Source organism: Apostichopus japonicus, chromosome 17 (genome assembly GCF_037975245.1).
Source record: "Apostichopus japonicus isolate 1M-3 chromosome 17, ASM3797524v1, whole genome shotgun sequence".
Lineage (NCBI taxonomy): Eukaryota > Metazoa > Echinodermata > Holothuroidea > Aspidochirotida > Stichopodidae > Apostichopus > Apostichopus japonicus.
In genome coordinates this window covers 30,271,818-30,295,061 of record NC_092577.1, presented here as the reverse complement: position 1 = coordinate 30,295,061, position 23,244 = coordinate 30,271,818, and the positions used below count along the sequence as shown (strand labels likewise).

Sequence of the window (23,244 nt, the reverse complement as noted above, 5' to 3'; positions counted from 1 at the left end):
CTCACCAACAGGTAAAAGTTCCTGACTTTTTGCATTTAAATCTTGGGTTGCTTCAATCACTTGTTGGCCCCAAAGGAGAAAACTGTTTGCTTGTGGATGCACTAGCTATTCCATGTTGTGTTAAGCGGTGTCAGAAGTGGGAAAAACTGTTGCGTTTAAATTTAACCTATCAGTTGCACATTGCATTGGTGGCAGTAGCCTGTAGTGCAGTGTCTCACAATCTACTGGGTATTGTTGAGTGGACAAGACAGTCCTTGTAGTTGCAATTTTGACTTACAGAACTTGCTAGTTTCCTAATTTTAAAATTAATACTGGAGATGAACTTTGAATTGTGAAAAGGGATCTTTATTCAATTACGACAAAAATTATAACTGTGGTATTTCCTCAAACTTCTGATTGATCACAACTAGATGAGCATAATTTAGGTGATTAGTAATAAAATTCATGTCCAAGTTAGCACACTCTCTCTGCTGTTTGGTTTTTAGCAGTGTAACACAGTGCCCACTTTTACGTAAGATATGAATGGACTTAACTACAGTTAGCGATATCTGCTGACCAATGGTGTCAGAAGTGGGATACACTGGAAACTGTAGCAGTGAGGAACTTAACATTTAATTGCAAATGAAATAACTTTGCCCCCTGCAGTCGTTAGCACTGACAAATTAAAATAAATGTATTTGTTTTGATTTTACAAATGTAAGGAGGTATGGGAGGAAGCTTAGGTATCATCTTACAACCTCAAGTTTTAATAAACATGGTGTCAGAAGTGGGAACAATCAACAGGATCGACTTTCTTATAAACTTTCATTCAAAAGGCTGCTATAAGTACAAATCCTGTGATTTAAAACTTAGGACATAAATCCACTTGTAAATGTTAGTATTGCCTGCAGTCGGATCAACTTCGGAGGGAAAAAAAATCTCGGAAAATTACAAAAACATCTATCGATTACACAAACAGAGGGACAGAAAAGGTTGTCCATGCACAGCCCTCTTCCTCAAATATCACTGTTAAATCTATGGTCTTTAAACCCATGTGAATTGGACTGTACTGTTAGTAAAGGGTTATGGAACAAATGCAAACCAAAGTAAGGGGTGCCTCTAACAGCAAAATTGAAAACGACTTTTTCTGTTATATATATAGCCTTAAGTAATTTTTTCGAAAAGACAACTTGGGTCTATGAATTATGCAATATTTTACATGCTAAAATGAGTAATAATGACCATGCTAATGTTGAAGGAAACACAAAATAGCTTCATTTTAAGTGTGTGGTTCAATTTGATTTGAAGGGTACACCAACTGTCGTTGTGTACGATATAGCCTGGTTTACTTTTTAAATCTCATCACCGAATTTTTAATAACATCTATGTAGATTTATGTAAATTATCCATCCGGCAGTCTGTCAAAGCTGTGTCACTGCGTGTATGCATACACTTTGCGATCTTTGCCTGCCATTATCTGAGGCAACGTTGAAGCAAATATATTCTCAATGATCCATCCATTACGCTATATTCTGATAAATCAAATTTCATCTACTATATTAAAGTAGTTTTTTAAATCGATTCCGTTTTTAGACCTTGTCCATTCTATCGTTAATTTTAGAAAGTCCTCTTTTTCCTGTATTTTGATAGAAAATTTAAACTAATTGCAGTATTCTGAGCTAAATACGATTACTTCTCTTTCTTATTTGCTTCTTACCAAGGTGATGTTGTTTTCGTTTTTTGGTTCTATCTAAGGTTTCATACAAACACATTCGTTGCCTATGGCTCTGAAATCGAAACTGATATTTAAGTTTTTTAACCTTTACAGGAATTTGTTTTGGTATATTTTATAGAAAATTTGCTGAGCAAGCAGGCTTGCATGTTGGGGTATATGTATAAAGGTACAGATATAAATATACATGTATATATATATATATATATATATAGATATATATATATATATAAAATACTTCCAGCCTCCACCGGGATTCGAACCCGGGCCTCCTATTTTTATATAGATATATATTTATATAAATATCGAAGAAAGTTAATCCCAGAAAATAACCTGTCCATTCAATTGATGGGAGTCCCTTCAATATATTACATGATTTTAATTGCCAGTATTATCTTCTGAGTGCTTATCATTCACATGTATATCTTCTGAGGGAGTGTAAGCTATACCGTTTTGTCAAGTGTCCAGCACCTCGATAATACATGCGCATATTTAAAAACCCTTACGTATCGTTGCCGTAACTCCGTATGTCCTCGAGGCTCTATGATGTGGAATGTTTTGTCTAGAGAAGGCTTTTAACTAAATTATGAATTTTTTCTCTTTTTTCTTAAACCGTTTTGGGGGGAGAGAAGCTAGGGAATGAAAAAGAGATTTGCATACATGTTTGCCTGAAAGAAGAAATTGATGATCTGTATGGGTAAGATGATGTAACAAAGTGATGTAGAGGTTGCATGGGGAAGGAGCAAAAATAAGAGAGAGAGAGGACAAAAGGGAGAGAAGAGGGTGAATAAGAGAGATTTGAGATGGCTTGGTTTAAAAGTTAACTAAAGTAGTAATCTGAGTAAAGGATTACTTTGAGACACATCAACACTTTCTAATCATGCCAAGAAATAAAAAGGTTTAATACTATCCGCTCAGCTTTTGCACGACACTTGCAACGTTTGAATAAATTAACTTTTAAGACATCGTCATCGTTTTATCAGATCAAGATATAAGTGTCATGAAACAACTTCCCCCAAACAGTTCTTAAAGATCAAAAAAATCTGATTCTATTTCCGAGAGTTATCACTGATTTGATGTTTCTTCCCATGCAAAGTCTGAAGAGTTTATCAATTCTTAAGATATGATATCACTGAACCACACATGCTTCAATTTTTGCTGTTGTATTTTTCTGTTATGTTTTGCGCTATTTTTGTCGATGGTTTGTTTTCTAACGATGGAGATGGGTTTTGCAGAAGCATGATGAATCTAAAATGTTGAAGCTGTTTAATACATAAAACCTAATGATGGTATTTGTGTCAGGATCACAACTGTTGATACCCAGATGACTTTCCCAATATAGGCCTTCTAACAACAAGAGTTTAATGAAATACATACTTTGGCAAAATATTGAGACGTTTAAAAATGTGTCTGTTTGTTTGTTGTATTTATCAATAAATAAATTGATTTTAACAACTAAATAATTTAGCCACCTTCTTCACAGCTGCCCATCCATATCTTCCTTACCCCTCCCCCTCCCCCTCCCCTCTCTCTTCCCCTCCCCCTCCAATTAATATGTAAGCTCATGATGTCATAAGATATTAAATAAGTCAACTCTGTCTCTTTATATATATATATATATATATACTCCAGATTGAGGGAATTAGGAGTTTGCCGTAATATATGCACACATTAAATAAATTGATTTTAACAACTAAATACTTTACCCATCCCCACTCTCACCTCCTTCACAGCTGCCATCAATATCTCTCCCTTACCTCTCCCTTACCTCTCCCTCCTCCTCTCCATCCCCCTTCCCATTAATATGTAAGCTGATGATGTCATAAGACCTTAAATAAGTCAACTCTCTCTCTCTCTATATATATATATACACCTCAGACTGATGGCATTAGAAGTCTGCCATAATAAATACACGCATGTATGCTGATGCATGTTTCCTGTGTGTGTTGTCACCCTAAAATGGCCAGGCAGTTTGGCCACAATTTATTTTGAGATTGATAAAATACACTTTAAGAAAAAAAAAAAGAGGTTTTTTTAGGTTCGAGTATCAATCATACATATACCATCGTTGTTGTAGTTAGAACTCTAAAGTATGTTCGTCTGCTTTCCTCGTAAAGACATACGCAGCTGGTACTACACATTCCACACGCTTTGACGTTTGTCCGTTGGCTGCTCTCGGCTTAACCTGAGGCCCTCGTTTGTCGTTTCTTCGAGTGCACTAATGTGTAAAGTCTGTGCAATGTACCTTTTGTCTTCGAGCCATGTCACAAGAACTCTCCGCAACTCACATGAATAAACAATATAGATTTATCCTATTTACTTTGATTCTTTCTCTTCCTCAGAGGCTCGAGAAATGAAGGCTATCGGAGCCGAAACACTCGCGAGGAGGATCCGTCCAGTTTTTTTTTGAGGTCGCTCGATGTCATCCGACAAAAGGACATTCAAAGTGGGATTTTTTTCTCATTCTCTGAATTTCATCGTGTCTCATTCTCTTCTTTCATATTTTTTGCTGGAAAAGATATTTATTTGATGGAATTTGTTATCTGACGGTGAAAACACTCTAGCACCTAGCACACTCGTGTCGTCTGTCTGTATATACAGATCAGTTCACACAAACAGACGCCTGGGCTGTTGCAGCAGTGAAGCCTGCCAGGTATTTTTGAGTAAAAACTCTGGGTGTTTTTGCTGTATTTGTTTTGCAATTTGTGGATTTTTGAAGAAAAAAAAAAAAAACGAGCGAACCTGTGAAACGAGAAAGTGAAGAAAGGGGATGCCTCCTGACAGCTGTGTCTAAAGGGAAAGTCAATTAACATCTACCAGCCCCGAGGAGTTTTGGGTGATTACGTTTTAGAAACAAGGGAAAACCAAAGCGAAAATAAATATGGCTGATTTACACTTTTCTAATATTTCTCTCACTTTCTTTGGCCACAACGATGAAGAATTTATAGGGTAAGTTTTGTACTTTTTGCTAGATTTATGGTTTAAAAAGACAACCACTCCCTCCCCCATGTAACAACTAAATTTTTTCAAAAAGGGGAAGGGGTCGTACATGAGGGTGTTGAGGTCAGGATGTAGGAGTAAAACCGGAGCAGGCATCTTTAAATGACTTGGTCATGGAACCCAATGTAATCCAATTGATGTTTTAAATAAGGCGGGATGGGATTGAGGATGGGGGTGAGGTGGGAGATATGGCCGGCTTTAACGTAGATAGATGCTTCCATAATCCTCAATCATAGAACCTACATCAAACTTAATTAGTGTCTTAAGGGGTTAGGGAGTTGGAGTTGGTACGGTATGGACCAGGTAGAAGATAGTGACAATATCCTAGACAGGCTTGTAAGATGTAGTTCACTCATGGACCAATAACAATTTATTTATGCTTTTAGTATGTGGGGTGGGAATGGGGAGGTGTGTGGGGGTAGGAATGGGGAGGTATGTGGGGTGGGAATGGGGGATATGTGAGGTGAGAATGGGAAGGTATGTTGGGCTGGGAATGGGGGAAGGTATTTGGGGTGGAAATGGGGAGGTATATGAGGTGGAATGGGGAGAGGTTTGTGGGGTGGGAATGGGGAGGTATGATATAGGGGGAAATACGGTAAACAGACACTTATGTAAACTTCAGTCATTGGTCACAATGCAAATACATTAATGTTTCAGAGGGGGAAGGGGATATAGGGGGATGCAGGAGGTCAGGATAAAGGGGTGAAACAGATGCCAGATTTGTAAGCCACAATAATGCTGAAATGTGATCCCTGGATTTTTCTGTACTCAACTGATTAAAATTTGTATTCTACAATAACAATTTATCTCCTTTTTATCCATTTATCTACCCACCCAATATACAAACTTGTCACTCTATTGTTTCATATTGGTATCTGGTACATTACGGAAGCCTGCAGGGAATCATTTATCCAGTATCGCACCGCAAAATGCTACGCAAATAGGTCAAACTGCTGTACAAGTTCAAAGATGTGTAGCATTTTTAAAATATTTTTTAAACAGGAACCACAGTATTTTAAGATTCTAGATTTCAGAACCCTTCAAAAGTGCTACACAAAATTTGGACATTAAATTCTTCCCTGGACTGTTATATTTCTAACTATCACTCATACAGGTAGGAAATTTAGCTTTTTTTGCTTTGATTGCCAACACAAACTGACGTTTTTTGAAACCTGTGGTTTGGTTTCGACAACTTACGGGCGACTAGTTTCTTTATAATTTCATACAGTTATTGTGTGTAAGGTATACAATCTGTAAAAGATAATGTTATTGTTTACTTAAAAGCATCAAAGATTGATTTTTTTTTTAATCTTTCAACGGTTGGTCGGTAGTATGTGCCAACGTGAAATGTGTGTCTCAGTGATAAACATGTCGATATCATAACGGAATATTTTCAGATGGGTGTTTTTCGATGCTGAATTTCCCCTTGGATTTGACATAATTTGTTGCTTCCCATAATTCTCTTTTAATTGGAAACAAAGCTTACGAAAAGGTCAATCCAGTAAACGTTGAGTCTGTTTTTCCATACTGTAGTAGATTCATAGTTTCATATTAAGTTATTACACCAAACGGCTGAACCTCCCAGCCTACGCTATGGTGATATACGTCACCAGGCTTCATCCATTCTTGTATATATCTCACACTTGCCTTACAGTTATCCTATTGAATAGACGTGTGTCTAAACCGGCTACCTCAAGTGTTATTGTATTTTCTTGTGGTTCTAGAGTCACCACACATACTTTCCCATTTTTATTTCAATCGTTTCTTTAGTACACATGAGTATAGTACGCATCGACTCGTTCAGTTTCCTATTACGAATGCACCTGTCTGTTAATACCCCCACTGCAGACATTTGACTAGATTTGAGGAACTAGCAATTGAATTAAAAAGTCTGGTTATTATAACGATGGTGGTTTTTAGGATTTATTTCATCGAACTATCCGCTAAATTCCGTATCGCATTGCTGCGGAGAAGTCGATCGAAGACGATATATACCTCGGCCCGAGTTATGTTCTTATTATTTCCTTGAACTTATCGGCTAAATTTAGTATCACATTGCTGCGAGGGAGTGAATCGAAGATGATGATATTCCTTAGCCTGAGTTATGTGATTTATATGCAGTCTGTTTAGCTACGGTATGTACAACATTGTTCTGACGGAATCGTACGACGCTGTTCGTACGGACGGACGGACGTTGCTTTTTCAGCAACCTGGGCCTCACATGACTTTAGTCAAGTTACGTAGGTTTCCTTCCTGTAGGCCTCTCTGCATACCGAATGGTGAGTTGATTTAACTTGGAAGCACCTCCAACCTGTTTTATTGTTGACACATTATCTCCAATCTTGAAGAAGAGTCTGTAAAATTTGAAGAGAAAAGGGATTGCTGGAAAAACTGGTGACGTAGTGTTTCTCCTGCCAGAGTGAAACATCTGAGGCAACTCAAAATACCAATTAAAAACGGCAACAAGTATTTAATGCATGCATGGTAGAACCCAACGCTGCAACAGAAGTCAACTGTCATAAAGGTTGCACCAAACTTTGGAGCGTAACGATTGCTAATTTTTCATTCCAGAGACAGGTGAGGGTGGGGGCCAGGAAGGTGGTAAAGGGGATGGAGACATGTGAGGGGACTGGGGAGATGAAACTATAAATGAACACCACATGGGTTAAAGGTCATATAGGCAGGGGTGGGTTGGCCCCTTTCCCGTACAGTATCGATCTATTTCAAAACACATTACCTTTTAAAATGTGGTCAGTATTTGGCCCCGAATATGCTTGACAGTCATATGATTGCTACATTGTTCAACAACTTTTTAACCATATACCGCCTTCACTTGTAATAATAATAATAATAAATGAGACTTATATAGCGCCAGATCAGTAAACAAAAGTTACTGCTCAAAGCGTGTTCAACAACTATTTAACTATATACCGCCCTCCATAATAATTTTACCACTTGTAACTTGGAGATGCAGAAGCACAAGGAAATGTACTCGATTCCACCTTAAACCAGGGCCGTGGTCGAGTGGTTAAAGGCGGTGGTATTTGAAGCAATGAGGCTTAGCAATCAGGAGGTTCCGGGTTCTATACCCAGCCGGGTCATAGTAAGGTGGGGTTTTTCATTCAAGAGCAAATCTATACGGTTAATTTCCCATCTGAAATGACTTTCTAAAATTGAAAAGATTCCGAATCTGAGTTCAAATGTCGAATTGGAAGCCACGGGACATGGGAGTTGTAATCCATTAGCACCTGGTAGCCAAAACAAGGTACCCCTGGTGCGAGGCATAAAACCTTCCTGCATTTCCTACTAGAGGATAGTGGGGCTGAAAGTACGTCTGAGCTAGCAACCCTTATGGAAGACAGAAATGACTGGAAATCTTGATGCCAGGTTATTGTCCGGCCAACTTCTCCTACCCCTCATGATGATAATGGTCGACCGAGGTCGAACTGATGATGATGATGTGGGCTTCTCCCACATTTGTGGTCGCTTAAGCGTCGTAAAAACAACCGCCTGATTATTATTATTATAAATTTTGAAAAACGTGTAGGAAGAAAATTTGGGCACAACATATAAACTGATATGTAAACATAACGTTTAAACCGTTGAACTATTTTTATGTTAAATTTATTTTCATGTAAAATTATGGCCAGTCTGTAATTGATTTGTCTTTAACCTTTAATATTTTTCTGTCATGCATTCACCTTTTAATTTTCCCAGTTTGATCATTTTCCTTTCATTTTAAGTAATTTTTTTTATGGCACATGTTGAGTTATAAACAGAATACCGAAGGTCGTTACCTGGGTATTGTGTTAGGTGATGTTCGGAACTAAACCGTAGGTAAAACAGCTGCGTAAATACCGCCACATGGAAATGACACAAATCTGTACTTTTTTTTTCATCTCATGGTTATTTCAATAGTACTGTACACTTGCCAGATGGCTGTATTACATGGATTACTATTTGACTTGGATATATGCATATTCATGTCACAGGTATTACATGCAGTTGGGAATTTTTTTTTTCTATACTGTAGTGTCATGTCCTGCTTCAGAGCACTCGTATTGTCAGTACGAGCAGTACGAATATCATGTTTCTATCAGATCAAGGTTAGGAACTGTATGTACTGTCAATACCAGTGCTTTGAGAGTATGATATTGGAGTACAGTTTAGAGAGGTATTAGCATGATGAAATTGTCCCGACTGGCTGAGAATTGTCACCTGGATTTGCATATTCATGTTTCAGGTATCACATGACACTAATTATTAAAGCCATATTCAATTCACAGTTTGATGTTTAGTGAACTCCAAGGACTAGCAACAAAGTCTATATATACATAATATCATCACTACTGTATGAAATTGTTTCTCTCTCCTAAATGGAGGTCATTTTTTGTTAGCTATGTGAACCCCTTATTTCACCAATTGCGCATGCGGTGATTTTTTTATTTTTGTCTTTCAAAGTTCGGCAAAAAGATCGATAGGAACCATTTTTTGGATCAACTCTAATTTAGCATCCTGAATCTGTAACGTATATGACAGAGAAATAAAAATCGGAATTTTAAGTAACATCCATTTTTTTCCTTTTTTTTCGTAACTAACTTTTTAAAGAAAGGGGATCTTTCCCACTTGGGAAAATATTTCGGACCGATATCTTTTTTGACAAGTCTGAAAGTAGGCTGCCAAGCTCTGATTATTTCTTCTGGGAAATGGCGGGGAAAAAGGTGTCGAAATGATCGACAGGTATCTTACCTCATTTCTGGTATTTTTTGTCTAATTTACAGAGAATGATACTTTTTGAATAAAATACTTGAATTATTGAATGATATAGATATATATATATTTATGACAAAACTCTCATGATAATAGTTTCCCACCTGCGAAACCGTGAAAAAAGTTACATTTCTGACAAAGATTGAAGGATGGAGATATTAGGGAATATAATAAGAGACATTATATGTGATTCAGTTTTGGAGGCTTTTCCATAATAGTTTGACAAGATATTAAAGGGTGTGAAGACTCATGCAAAAAGAAACGTCTGATGCCGGTAATCTGACCTAGTTTCGAATGAGGTGTAACAGAAGTGTTAGACACCACCGTCGATCCCAGAAAATACTGACGAATGTAGGTACATATGATGACAATAATAATTCATCCCACATCAAGTATTTCAGAGCTCAAGAATTTCGTTTGTTTTTATTAGCTTTAATTCACCGATTGAAACGTTAATCAAGCCATACAGGACAAATTAATTTGTTTCTAAATCTTAAATCATGGTCAGACCTTTGTTTCATATTGTTAATAATCACAAAAATGACAAAGAACGAACTAGAATTTTTTTTCCATTTTTGGTTTGTTTTGAATTCTATTATAATTAGTCCGAAATAAACTGTATCTTTATGAAATATTAGTATAGAAATAAGAGTAGAAACTTGGCCCAACCTCGTAACAGAAAAATGTCTCTTTTTACGTAATGTGTGCAAAAGTTTGGGAATTAATAGTAAAAATGCGTTAACACTTAGAAAGCAGCTTAAATTCTCGAGGCACCAGTAAATTTCGTCAGGTGGAAAAAATGTGACAATGAATATAGGTACATATGATGACAATAATAATTCATCTCACATCAAGTATTTCAGAGCTCAAGAATTTAGTTAGTTTTTTATTTTAGGACATAATACCTGATACATCTAAAGGAAATATTTCTCCTTTGACAGATGTCTCTCGTTTAAATTCCTTCCCAGATTGGTAAGGAAATTAAACGAGAGAAATATTTATTACATTTGCACAAGTTGAATAAAATGTGGTGTTTATTACTGTCGATGTAACAGCCATGATATAAAATCTTGCTGAACATTCAATGAACAGACCAGCCATCCTTTTCAGCAAATTCAAAAATTCTATTTCAGAAGAGCGCCCTCTATTTATAACTTGTCAGTTCTATTAGGTGGTTCAGCTGGTTCTAAAAAATGTCATATTATCGTCTTTTATTTGGTTCGTTATACGTGAGGAGATCGGGAAGGCGACTGATTTTTATTTACGACCAGAGTAATGACTTGCTGGATAGGGTGTCCTGATTGTTTTATTAAAGGTTTAAATATTTGTCTCTTCCGGAAATTATGACCACAATATCACTTACTAATGATTCATGAAGAGACTTGTTTTAGTTAGCAGCTCACTTTATCGTAAGGGGAAACAGAAAGAAGAAAAATTGTGTTAAATTTTATGTTTTTTTATGGAGTTAATGTATTTCAACAGTGTGTGAAGTATTGTTCTGAAAGCTTCTTAGGTTATGTTTGGAATTATTCATGTATGTTAATCCATGTTAGGTATATTGAATTTCAAGAAAGTCTGGATAACATGACAGAAAAAAAAAAATTAAGTTTGGGCTTTTGGAACTTGAGAGAGAAAGGGAGAGAGTGTGGTGAAGATTTAGATATGGCTTTGTAAGTGCACAGAACTAATTAAATATCGAAAATTTCAGGTTGTGTTATGGAACATTTAGGCGATCAGAAATTTGATTATATATAAATATATTTACTTAAAGCAATGTGTTGAGGAAATGTTGTAGTTTTCTTAAGCATTTCAGATAAAAATTACCGATATTAATGAATTTGTGCTGTCGGAAATGACCCTGAAAGTAGTAAATAGATAGAAAACAAATTCTTATGAGTTAGATTTGTGTAGTAGAATCACTCACAGGGGTGTAACAGCCATACAGGGGAGGGAAGGTGCCATTGGTATGGGGGGAAGGGGGTGGCCCCTCATCTCATGCATCCCATCTAAAAATTTTTGGTGAAAATGGAGCGTGCCGAAAATGGTGCTATAGTTTGTTACTTTTGAAACAATTTGGAAGTAATATGTGCTGGGATTCCCCTCTCTGATTTTTTAATGCTGCAGGGGTGGGGGGGATGGGGGGAGCTTCAAGCCTCCCCAGAAGTGCACATGGTTAATTGCATCCGTTCATCAAAAAGCCAGCTTTGTTAATCAGCCGTAAATATCTCTTTACTGATTGAAAGACCAAAGTATCAGGATTATGCTGTTCCTTGAATAGTCAGAATAAAAAAATAATAAAAAATAAAATAATCTTGGATGCTTGTTGATTCATGATTTCGATATAGTTTCATTGCCTGGGGATGATTGTGAAAAGCTTATCTTTTCTCAGTACAGATTTTTCATCAGAAACAAATAATTGGTCCTTGAGGTTTGTCTAAGAAATTCCCATTTCACTTGAACATTGAAAGCGACTCTGCAGTCGTATTAATATGACATATTAAATCTTACATATTAAAATTGAAGCATGACGTCTTAACAAATTGAATTGTCACAACTATGTACTTAATTAACGACAAGTTAAGTTAGATATTATATGGCGTTACATCTTTGTTTAAATATTACTCAGTGATTTAAATATAACACTAATTTAAAATTAAAATTGAAAAGCTTGGAATTGACCTCCATAAACAATCATTATTATAATATCACAGAAGGGCTCAATATATACTTGTAGGTGAGCAGTTCATATTTAAAAGAGGGTCAATCCATGTTCAAATTATTATGGATTAAAAAATATTGCACAGCACCTCTCATGCCTGACTTCAAGCATCATTTCCCTTCCTTCCCCCTCCCCCCTCCCCCCCTCCAGAAACATGTATTTTAAATTATATCCAATTCACTGAATGATACTCCGGGGTTAATAATTCAAACCCTTTTGGGGTACAAAGTTGTGAAAGTTTGCAAGAATTAATCATAAGGAATTAATCGATTGAGGCAGTCGAGGAAAAAGAAAAAGATGGATCACAAAGGTTCCAGGAAAATATATCAGACCTAAGCCTCTGAGGTAGGATGGAGATCTGTTCTTCACTTCTATTTCTTTCTGATAATTTGCTACTTTCTTCGTTCCGTCATAGGTTTTGAAACTCCCAGGGAGTCTCTTACCTTGTTAAGTCTTTTTAAGACTTTATAGGAGACTTCCTTTCCCATTTTACACAATTGGCGATAAAACAAATAAATAAATGAACTTCTGTTTGGTATCGCAGTATTTCTGTCTGTTTATTTGTCGAATATTTTTTTTGTAAAATTCATGTTTAAAATGTTGTACAATGATAAGAGATTGGTGGGTTTGGTTGTTGACACTGAGACTTATTTTTTTTGGTGGGGGAGGGGGAGGGGGGAGGGGAGGGTCAGTTTCCTATTTTCCCAGACATTTTCAGATCATAATGGTAGAGCAGTAGAGGTTGTATCGATGCTTTTGTAGCTCAAAATATCACAGGTTGCTATGGCTGTGCACTTGTAGTACAATGTAAGAAAAAATTCATGTGTAAATTTTTCATATTGATATGACTGTAACATTTAATTAAATAGGCATGTAATATTATATAAGTAACATGTAATAGTTAGACTAATATATATTTTACACTGAAATTAATTTGTAATGTGAAGGTTGGCATGTATAGTGTTAAACTAATGAATACTGTGCTTTATATGTTGTCAGCCTATACCAAATTACTCAAGGTTAGTATGTAGTGTGATACTAATTAATACTGTGCTTATGTCGTCATCCTATACCAAATTACTCGAGGTTAGTATGTAGTGTAAAACTATTTAATACTGTGCTTATGTCGTCAGCCTATACCAAATTACTCAAGGTTAGTATGTAGTGTAAAACTAATTAATACTGTGCTTATGTCGTCAGCCTATACCTTAAATGCTCGATTTCCTCCTTCCAATAATTTGCTCTCCCAGACCCCTTCTATTTTATCCGCGTCAGCTTTGAGCGACAGAAGAACAGTTCGGTAGTCTCTTAATTATTCTGGGAGAAAACGAAACAGTTAAGAGGATTTATGCATCACCCCTTTTGCCCACCTCAACATCTGGTTGTCATGAGATTTGGAAGTTAAAATAAGCCAGCGGGGGAAGAAAGTTTTAGACAGGTCTCAGACAAGCCAGCTGTCCAGGAACAAATTTCAGAGGCCCCCCGAAAAATCCCATGACAAAGTAAAATGTGAAAGATATTGCACAAATTTGGAAATAGAGGGGGACATTACTGTTTTGGACAAATTCTACTCTGATATGATAATAGGGAGACATAATTGCTGGGAAGAGTATAAGCATTAGACAGTTAGTTGTGCTTGTATGTAATTCCCCTTCTTCTCCCCCCTCCCCTCCCCCATGTCCACCTTCCTTTGTCCTTTGTCACACTCTTTGTGCACATCCCCCCCCCTTCCTGATTCATAAATCACATAAAGGAAGCATGCAATGTTACATATATGCTAAATTTGTAGTTCCATATTGAAGTGACCAGGGTACAGTATAAATTAGCGTTCAAATGGTTGCAGTCTTGAAAGCTCGGAAATTTAGCTCTTGTAAAATACTAGGATTCCTGTGTGAAGCATTTTCCTGTGTAAAGCACTTTGCATCTGTATAGCAATTTCACCGTGTTGCATCTATGCAATATATGGGATATGATTAACGGGACAAATCATTCCCTGACGACACAAGATGTTTACTGTGACCTATCAATACCAGTGACTTTGCCCAATAACATCCTCATTGCAGATGCATGCATGGTCAGCCTAATTTGCATATCAGAATCAGGGCTGAAGTTGTCATTGTTATTAGTAGTAGTAAACTGGTAAAAGAAGTTAGCATACCCAAGGTGGGATAGAAAGAGAAATGCCTCAAATTTTGACTGACGGACTGAGCAGTACGTAAATTTGTGTCAGAAAAGAACGTGGAATAAAAACAGTGACAAATTGAGTCATTAAGAGGGTGTTAAAACTTTTTTAAATAAATGCAAAAAAAGGAAGGAAATGGAAAATAGGGGAAAAAGCCCCTGATAGAAGCCTCTTAACTTGGCACACAGATCTCTTTGGTGCTCTCGCTGCCCCTGGACAGTTGTTAGTAAGTATAGGGTCGCTATCTGATATAACTAGAGGGATAAATTAGATGCAATGCTATTAGATGATGGAACATATCTATTTAGGAAGAGGGAATGGGGAAGGAAGGGAGAAGGGAAAGGATGGAAGGGAGAAGGAAGGGGAAAGGAATGGGCAGGAAGGGAGAGGGAAGGGGAAGAAAGCGGGAAGGGGCAGGAAGGGAAAAAGGGGGAGGAGAAGGAAAGGGAAGGAAGGGAGAATTGGGAGGAAAAGGGAAGGGAAAGGGAATGGGAAGGATGGGGGAAGAAGAAGGAAGGGGAAGGAAGGGAGAATGGGGAAGAAGGGAGAATTGGGAGGATAAGGGAAGGGAAAGGGAATGGGAAGGATGGGGGAAGAAGAAGGAAGGGGAAGGAAGGGAGAATGGGGAAGAAGGGAGAATTGGGAGGATAAGGGAAGGGAAAGGGAATGGGAAGGATGGGGGAAGAAGAAGGAAAGGGAAGGAAGGGAGAATGGGGAAGAAGGGAGAATTGGGAGGAAAAGGGAAGGGAAAGGGAATGGGAAGGATGGGGGAAGAAGAAGGAAGGGGAAGGAAGGGAGAATTGGGAAGAAGGGAGAATTGGGAGGATAAGGGAAGGGAAAGGGAATGGGAAGGAAGGATGGGGGAAGAAGAAGGAAGGGGAAGGAAGGGAGAATGGGGAAGAAGGGAGAATTGGGAGGATAAGGGAAGGGAAAGGGAATGGGAAGGATGGGGGAAGAAGAAGGAAGGGGAAGGAAGGGAGAATTGGGAAGAAGGGAGAATTGGGAGGAAAAGGGAAGGGAAAGGGAATGGGAAGGATGGGGGAAGAAGAAGGAAGGGGAAGGAAGGGAGAATGGGGAAGAAGGGAGAATTGGGAGGATAAGGGAAGGGAAAGGGAATGGGAAGGATGGGGGAAGAAGAAGGAAGGGGAAGGAAGGGAGAATGGGGAAGAAGGGAGAATTGGGAGGATAAGGGAAGGGAAAGGGAATGGGAAGGATGGGGGAAGAAGAAGGAAAGGGAAGGAAGGGAGAATGGGGAAGAAGGGAGAATTGGGAGGAAAAGGGAAGGGAAAGGGAATGGGAAGGATGGGGGAAGAAGAAGGAAGGGGAAGGAAGGGAGAATTGGGAAGAAGGGAGAATTGGGAGGATAAGGGAAGGGAAAGGGAATGGGAAGGATGGGGGAAGAAGAAGGAAGGGGAAGGAAGGGAGAATGGGGAAGAAGGGAGAATTGGGAGGATAAGGGAAGGGAAAGGGAATGGGAAGGATGGGGGAAGAAGAAGGAAGGGGAAGGAAGGGAGAATGGGGAAGAAGGGAGAATTGGGAGGATAAGGGAAGGGAAAGGGAATGGGAAGGATGGGGGAAGAAGAAGGAAAGGGAAGGAAGGGAGAATGGGGAAGAAGGGAGAATTGGGAGGAAAAGGGAAGGGAAAGGGAATGGGAAGGATGGGGGAAGAAGAAGGAAGGGGAAGGAAGGGAGAATTGGGAAGAAGGGAGAATTGGGAGGATAAGGGAAGGGAAAGGGAATGGGAAGGAAGGATGGGGGAAGAAGAAGGAAGGGGAAGGAAGGGAGAATTGGGAGGAAAAGGGAAGGGAAAGGGAATGGGAAGGATGGGGGAAGAAGAAGGAAGGGGAAGGAAGGGAGAATGGGGAAGAAGGGAGAATTGGGAGGATAAGGGAAGGGAAAGGGAATGGGAAGGATGGGGGAAGAAGAAGGAAGGGGAAGGAAGGGAGAATGGGGAAGAAGGGAGAATTGGGAGGATAAGGGAAGGGAAAGGGAATGGGAAGGATGGGGGAAGAAGAAGGAAAGGGAAGGAAGGGAGAATGGGGAAGAAGGGAGAATTGGGAGGAAAAGGGAAGGGAAAGGGAATGGGAAGGATGGGGGAAGAAGAAGGAAGGGGAAGGAAGGGAGAATTGGGAAGAAGGGAGAATTGGGAGGATAAGGGAAGGGAAAGGGAATGGGAAGGAAGGATGGGGGAAGAAGAAGGAAGGGGAAGGAAGGGAGAATGGGGAAGAAGGGAGAATTGGGAGGATAAGGGAAGGGAAAGGGAATGGGAAGGATGGGGGAAGAAGAAGGAAGGGGAAGGAAGGGAGAATTGGGAAGAAGGGAGAATTGGGAGGAAAAGGGAAGGGAAAGGGAATGGGAAGGATGGGGGAAGAAGAAGGAAGGGGAAGGAAGGGAGAATGGGGAAGAAGGGAGAATTGGGAGGATAAGGGAAGGGAAAGGGAATGGGAAGGATGGGGGAAGAAGAAGGAAGGGGAAGGAAGGGAGAATTGGGAAGAAGGGAGAATTGGGAGGAAAAGGGAAGGGAAAGGGAATGGGAAGGATGGGGGAAGAAGAAGGAAGGGGAAGGAAGGGAGAATTGGGAAGAAGGGAGAATTGGGAGGATAAGGGAAGGGAAAGGGAATGGGAAGGATGGGGGAAGAAGAAGGAAGGGGAAGGAAGGGAGAATTGGGAAGAAGGGAGAATTGGGAGGAAAAGGGAAGGGAAAGGGAATGGGAAGGATGGGGGAAGAAGAAGGAAGGGGAAGGAAGGGAGAATGGGGAAGAAGGGAGAATTGGGAGGATAAGGGAAGGGAAAGGGAATGGGAAGGATGGGGGAAGAAGAAGGAAGGGGAAGGAAGGGAGAATTGGGAAGAAGGGAGAATTGGGAGGAAAAGGGAAGGGAAAGGGAATGGGAAGGATGGGGGAAGAAGAAGGAAGGGGAAGGAAGGGAGAATGGGGAAGAAGGGAGAATTGGGAGGATAAGGGAAGGAAAAGGGAATGGGAAGGATGGGGGAAGAAGAAGGAAGGGGAAGGAAGGGAGAATTGGGAAGAAGGGAGAATTGGGAGGAAAAGGGAAGGGAAAGGGAATGGGAAGGATGGGGGAAGAAGAAGGAAGGGGAAGGAAGGGAGAATTGGGAAGAAGGGAGAATTGGGAGGATAAGGGAAGGGAAAGGGAATGGGAAGGATGGGGGAAGAAGAAGGAAGGGGAAGGAAGGGAGAATTGGGAAGAAGGGAGAATTGGGAGGAAAAGGGAAGGGAAAGGGAATGGGAAGGATGGGGGAAGAAGAAGGAAGGGGAAGGAAGGGAGAATGGGGAAGAAGGGAGAATTGGGAGGATAAGGGAAGGGAAAGGGAATGGGAAGGATGGGGGAAGAAGAAGGAAGGGGAAGGAAGGGAGAATTGGGAAGAAGGGAGAATTGGGAGGAAAAGGGAAGGGAAAGGGAATGGGAAGGATGGGGGAAGAAGAAGGAAGGGGAAGGGAGGGAGAATGGGGAAGAAGGGAGAATTGGGAGGATAAGGGAAGGAAAAGGGAATGGGAAGGATGGGGGAAGAAGAAGGAAGGGGAAGGAAGGGAGAATTGGGAAGAAGGGAGAATTGGGAGGAAAAGGGAAGGGAAAGGGAATGGGAAGGATGGGGGAAGAAGAAGGAAGGGGAAGGAAGGGAGAATTGGGAAGAAGGGAGAATTGGGAGGATAAGGGAAGGGAAAGGGAATGGGAAGGATGGGGGAAGAAGAAGGAAGGGGAAGGAAGGGAGAATTGGGAAGAAGGGAGAATTGGGAGGAAAAGGGAAGGGAAAGGGAATGGGAAGGATGGGGGAAGAAGAAGGAAGGGGAAGGAAGGGAGAATGGGGAAGAAGGGAGAATTGGGAGGATAAGGGAAGGGAAAGGGAATGGGAAGGATGGGGGAAGAAGAAGGAAGGGGAAGGAAGGGAGAATGGGGAAGAAGGGAGAATTGGGAGGATAAGGGAAGGGAAAGGGAATGGGAAGGATGGGGGAAGAAGAAGGAAGGGGAAGGAAGGGAGAATTGGGAAGAAGGGAGAATTGGGAGGATAAGGGAAGGGAAAGGGAATGGGAAGGATGGGGGAAGAAGAAGGAAGGGGAAGGAAGGGAGAATTGGGAAGAAGGGAGAATTGGGAGGATAAGGGAAGGGAAAGGGAATGGGAAGGATGGGGGAAGAAGAAGGAAGGGGAAGGAAGGGAGAATGGGGAAGAAGGGAGAATTGGGAGGAAAAGGGAAGGGAAAGGGAATGGGAAGGATGGGGGAAGAAGAAGGAAGGGGAAGGGAGGGAGAAGGGGGACAGAAGAAGGAAAGAACAGGAAAGAGTGAAGGGGAAGGAAAAGGAAGGAAAAAGGGGAAGGAATGGGGAAGGGGAAGGAAGGAGGAAGGGGAATGAAAGAGGGAAGGGAAGGGAAAGGGAATGGGAAGGATGGGGGAAGAAGAAGGAAGGGGAAGGAAGGGAGAATGGGGGAGAATGGGGAAGAAGGGAGAATTGGGAGGAAAAGGGAAGGGAAAGGGAATGGGAAGGATGGGGGAAGAAGAAGGAAGGGGAAGGGAGGGAGAAGGGGGACAGAAGAAGGAAAGAACAGGAAAGAGTGAAGGGGAAGGAAAAGGAAGGAAAAAGGGGAAGGAATGGGGAAGGGGAAGGAAGGAGGAAGGGGAATGAAAGAGGGAAGGAAGGGGAAAGGAAGGGGAAGGAAGGATAAAGGAAGAGGGAGTGAGTTAGAGCTGAAGTCTATTAAGAGAGTAAGAGAGAGCGGTGGGGGAGGGGGGGGTGAGAAAGAATATTAAGCCAGATAATGATGAATTATAAATCTGTTCAGTTATCCACCAAAGAGAGCAGCATACATGGCCTGATTAACTTTCTAGTCAAAATATCTTGGACAATATCTTTGGTATATTGTATGATCGACTGTAATCTCATTAGGTCTGGCTCGTCGTGCAGATGGTGTTAATTACATTAATCAATTAGTATGGTTGTTAACGAGAAACTTAATTAAAAAGAAAAAAACAGTCGATATTTAGACCCGTCAGGTATATATATGAAGAGTCTTTGCAGGTACATATCATTGATTTCTGTTAACACTATAATTCACCGACATATTTGTGATCTCAACGGCGAAACAATTTCCAGGAAAAGACCATGTACATGAAAGTTGCACAACTTTTGGAATTTGTATCAATATAAAAAATAGCTTGGAATTTGTGAATGTTTGATCTCATTTTATCCAATGACAATTCTAAGAATCTCACGACTGTGGTCCGTTTTTTTTTTTCACTTTTAAAACTTTCCTCTATTTATATAGAAATATAAAGCTATAATTCTTTTTTTTTCTGGCTAGGCATTTATTTATATCCCTCCTGGTTCCCATGCCCCACCCCATGCCATATAGATTTGGTCAGATGTAAATTGCACAGGCATTCTGTCATGCCATGCATGCTCATCTTAATAAACAGGAGAGGCTCCCAGACTTTGCCAATTAGATCGTGCAGATGGTGTGTATTACATCAATCAATTTAGTCTGTTAACGAGAAACTTTAATCGAGAGCTCCAGTCAATATTTCAGTCAATATTTTTGTCCACCTGCGTGTATGAAAAGACCCCCTTTAATTCGTACCTTTTATCGATTTTCTGTTACAGTAGATTAACCCGGTATTTTAGAAGGTTAAATGATTGGTTATGTGACCATATGTCAACTCTGGTTACATGAATTAAATCATTAAATATCTGAGCTGTGCGCAGTCCATAAAATTAAAGTATATGGAGACAGATCGGAGAAAGATCGGAGATAAAGAGATTAAGGAAAGTTACATGTGGTTTTAATATCAATTGTTTCATGCAGTTTTTTTTTTTTTTTTTTTTTAATTTTCTTTTTATCAGCAAGTCAAAATATCTTGACAAGGGGTTTGAAATATTTTCTCAATGGCATTAGGAGGGTAAATTATATGAGAGTTAGAGGGCCTTACTTTCTGATCTATAGTAGGATTTTGTCGAAAGAACGAACAAAACGCCAGACCGAAACGATGAAAGACAGGTGACACAACCAAACCAGACAGATGATAGACACGCAGACAACTTATTTTTACATTGGACGATAACGAAGTAAACGTAGAACAAAGGGTAGGCCGTTTTAAATTTTATCTATTTAAATACCTCTGCAAGCTTTTTTAGTAGTTAGATCTTAAAGAGGTTTGCTGAATTTTCTTTTTTTTTTGCTTTTTGCATTCCCCTCACACCCCCCCCCCCCCCCCCAACACCCATCTCACTCTCCTCTTTTTGACAATAGATTGTTAAACTGCTTTATTATCGGTATTGTATTTTTTTTTGGTTAACTTCGACTTTTACCTAAGTTGCACAAATTTGTTCCGTTAGTTCAATATTTTGCAAAGTTTATAACCAGAATTGATTTTTCCTTGGGTGTTAACTGGGTATCTCTTAATAATAATGCTGTGGGGATGGGGGGTGGGGTGTGGGGATCCAAGAATTTTAAAGAAGGATTGAATTAAACTTTCTTCTATTTGAGCTGTTTTATTATGCCCTGAACCACAAATAATATGGACATAGTAATATTTTAAACACTTTGAACCCCCCCCCCCACCACAAAAAATATATATCTCTGTCTACTAGACATTGTTCATTTCTTTGACATTGAAAAATCGGCAGTAGAAGAATCGTGGTAGTTCAATTCCCCCGTGGATGATCTTTAAGCCTCCCCCCCTTTTTGTTTTGATAATTTTGTTCGATGAAGTCGATGATCATGAGGTTGAAGACATAAAGATGGCTGTAAATGAAGTTCTCCTTGACTAACACATTAGGTGATGAGAAACAGTTTATTTATGTGACATTCCTTCTTCTCCCCAAACCCACCCCCCCCCTCCACTCCCTTCAGAGAAGGTGACGAAATGGGAGACGTGCAAAGACTTCAAACATTTTCTGTCAGAGAGATAGCAAGAGATGGTTATTTTGTGGATTAATGACGGTTTAGATGACTATTTGTTAATGACTCGTGCACAGGAATTTCTAGCTTTAGAGAGAGAGGTGGAGAGAGAGAGAGTTTCTTGGCCGCAACATTCTCATTATGACAACAAACACGGCCACCAAAATAGCTGCAGTATCAATTTAAGTCTTGATTTATGTAATCTTCTTTTATATACCACACTGCAGAGTCTGGAGTCTGTAAAAACTTCAAAACGTGTCGTGGCAGGTTACATCCATAGGTTACATACCGGTCTACGCAAACGTTGTGACGATGTTATAACACTATACCCTGTGATGATCCTCGGAACTTGTGTGTGCCCTTAGCTGCCATCATATCATGATCTTCTTATTCTTTAAGGGTCTGTCATGTCATATCATTCATGTCGTTATGCTGGAGTAGGCGATATTTTTTGTCCATCCCTGGCATCCATTAAAAGATTCCAATGACAGATAAATGTGAAATGCACACTGTTCAATGCACCACCTCAATATCTCGTCCACAACTCGAGATACGGTGAGTTGCATGTTCTCGATTCTGATTGGCTAATCCTGCAATCACCACCCCCTAGCCCTGGGGTAGTTGATAGTCAACTCTCACAGAGTAAGGGAGACCAGGGTTCTCCCTTCCCTGCCCCTAGCTGCCCCTTCTCCCCAAAAGGAAATTCTTTTAAACATATAATGTTCCAATTTCTGAGGCATTATTTCATCTTTTCATATACAAATTAGGTCTATATAGTTAGATCTAACTGCAAGGTTGTGCTACTAACTATTTTTCTATTGTTGAGGCTTTGTGTGAGGCTGAAAGGAGGGGAGAGGCATGGGGTTGGGGGGGTGAAATAACTGTCTGCTACAATCCTTGTACAATACGGTTCACTGGATTCACCTGTTTAATTTCATTGCAACTGTCAGAGCACGGTTGCTGTGTGAAAGAGTTCACTGTGAGCTTCTGTCGTTTAATTACCTTATAACGAGCTACGTGTCTGAGCCACAGATTTTGTCAGAATTATTTATAATTTTCGGTTTTAATAGTTATAATTTGAAATCTTGGATTAACAGAAAAGGCACGAAGAGGAACTCAAGTATGTTGAATATTTTATTGTGTGATTAATAATTGCGTTTTTAATGATGAACTATAGGCTCGGTATGTTTGCAATTTTTTTTTGTCCATTGCAGTTTTGAGACAGTGAAATGCCGGCCTGGTATATTGCAGGCCAATCTGACTTTGAAGTGGCCCATTTTTTGTAATTTTTTTTTTTATTAAAGCTTCCAAACGATCTGAGCTTAGGTACATCATATATTACATCGTGATTAATCTGTGAAATGTTAAATGTGAATGTTTAATGTTAAATGTAGATACATCAGGTCTTTCACTATTAGAACTTGATATTGTTGTTATCATGTAGGGGTTCTATAGGCTAACTCTGTGAAATGTTTAACGGAATTCTTTGCTTCAAATTGTGTTTTGGGACTAAGAAACAATGTGCAAAGGTTTTGACAACCTTTTCAGGGTTTATAAATTGACTCCCACCATTGACCTACTAGTACGGTGGTATAACTCACATGCAAGAATGCAACTCTACAATTAGGTTCATTTTACCTGCGCGGAGGTGATCAAACCAAGAGTAGGCCTTTATTCTATATCATGGGCCAAAAATGTCCTGTTTTAACGTCACGCTCCGGCTCAAACACATCGCCGGATGAACCGGCAAAGCTAGATCCGATCTTGATGAAAAGAACGCTGATCTTTTGCGTGTGCAATGATGAACTTGCAGTTTATCCAGAAATCTTCCTCTTTCACAACTAACTTTCCCCTCCCCTACCCCCAATCCCACTGGGGGTGAAAAACTAGGCTTTTATTAGGGGGTTAAAAACATTTCTAGCTGGACAGACAGAACTGCTTGAACCTATTTT

General features: G+C 39.8%; 1 protein-coding gene across 2 annotated transcripts in view; it reads left to right on the top strand.

Moving 5' to 3' along the window:
• The window catches only part of LOC139984800 (potassium voltage-gated channel subfamily KQT member 1-like), a 221,165-nt gene that overhangs the window by 51,086 nt on the left and 146,835 nt on the right, over positions 1 to 23,244 (top strand). For both annotated transcript variants that reach the window (XM_071998857.1, XM_071998858.1), the window contains one exon: positions 4,054 to 4,660. The gene's annotated coding sequence lies outside the window, so the exon portion shown is untranslated. The remainder of the gene's footprint in view (positions 1 to 4,053; positions 4,661 to 23,244) is intronic.